Source organism: Agrilus planipennis, unplaced genomic scaffold, assembly GCF_000699045.2.
Source record: "Agrilus planipennis isolate EAB-ADULT unplaced genomic scaffold, Apla_2.0 scaffold190, whole genome shotgun sequence".
Lineage (NCBI taxonomy): Eukaryota > Metazoa > Arthropoda > Insecta > Coleoptera > Buprestidae > Agrilus > Agrilus planipennis.
Window position 1 is genome coordinate 34,535 of NW_020442444.1, and position 1,889 is coordinate 36,423.

Below are 1,889 nucleotides of genomic sequence, written 5' to 3' on the forward strand. Positions count from 1 at the left end.
ATATACGTAGGGTCAATTGTCAACTTGATAATTAACAATAAACCATAGACAATAAACATAGACAAACAATAAACGAATAAACCATCAACCATAGATTACCATCAACCAATTATAATGAAATAGTCGTGTGAATCTGGCATCCAATATAAATAATCCACTGATTCAAACTTTACCAATAAATTGTGAGTCGTTTGCGGATTCTAAATATGTAAGTATCATAATTGTGCGTCCATCAGTTCTGTTAAGAAAACGGAAAATTGTTTCGAGTGCAGGTGGAAATTAAATGTCAATTTATTCAAAAACTACTGAAGATATGATAATTTAATTGACCCCATTTGATTGCCTGTCATTTCTACTTGATGACTGATACCTAGGACTGATCTAATATGGTAAGTGGAATTTATTTTTATATTACTTATTAGTAATAATTACATATATTTTTCATATTACTAATACACATGCACCATTGGTGAATCATAGATCATAATACGACATACTAATACCATAAAAAGTTTAGTATTATTTGTAATCATTACTAATAAATAAAATAAAAATAAACTTCACTTACCATAATAGTTCATTTTTCAAGCACAAATAATACGCAATCAATTGGTGTCAATTAAATTATCATATCTTCAGTAGTTTTTGAATAAATTGACATTTAATTTCCACCTGCACCTGAAACAATTTTTCTTTTTTTTTAACAGAACTAGTGGACGAACGATTATGATACTTGCATATTTGGAACCCGCAAACGACGCACAATTTATTGGTAAGGTTTGAATCAGTGGATTATTTATATCGGGTGCCAGATTCACACGGCTCAATGAAACATAACATCTAACTACAGAGATAAGTAACATTACTTCTCTCATTTCAAAGAAGAAACAAAGAGTGTGTCTCCTACACAGCTCGACCATGTATTTATTTTAGTTTTTTTTTTCAATAAAATAACGATCCGATCGACGTTTATTAATGGACATGCCTTAGCGGTCAGAATTGTGGTACAACAAAAGAAAGAGGTGGAACGAAGTTTCGGACAATATCGATCTCTCTTACGATAATGCGTAAGCGTGTCATGAAAGAGATAGCATTAGTCCGAAACCATACGCCATCTTCCTCACTTTTCGAGCCAAGAAATTATTACAATGACATACGGCTAAGGCACGTCCATTAATATATGTCTATCGATCCGACCATTATTTCTATGATCCGAACTAGTTAACGTTTTACCGTTAATCACTGCCGGCAATATGTCTGTTGAAAATTCACAATGTCTTTTGGTAAAACAGCAAAAAAAAAAGAATAAAATTTTTCTATCTTTAAATCTATGTGTATGTGTAGTTTAAGTACTTTTTATTACTTTATGAGACTATATTGTAGTAAGTTGATTATTTGTAATAATTCCTTATTGGAGTTCCAGTAACTGAAGTCTACCTTCCGCACACAGATAAAATAAAATACCTCTAATTTATTTAAGAACAGATTGTTGTTAATATTGTAAGCTATTTCGTATAAATCATAAATTCCTTTAATCTAATAGCCGTAGGCCAAGTATATACAAGGTGTTTCGTAAATCATGGATAAATAATAATCTTTTAGCTGCATGGGGAGGACTCCAAGACCGTTTATGAAGTTGAATTTTATGATTACTTAAGTCGCACAGTCTTCGTGTTTTTTATTTTTTTAATTTCTTGAAAATTTAAAAAAGACTAGATTTTATGAACGAATTTTGGGTCCCCCATTAGGAATTGAAAAAAAATCAAATTAATTTCGAGTTATTTGAATTTTTTAAATTTTTGAAAAATTAAAAGCGTCCAAATTTCCTCAATGTTTTTTGTGCCCCCCACCGTAACTGAAATGAAAAATTAAATTAAAGTATTTTAAGG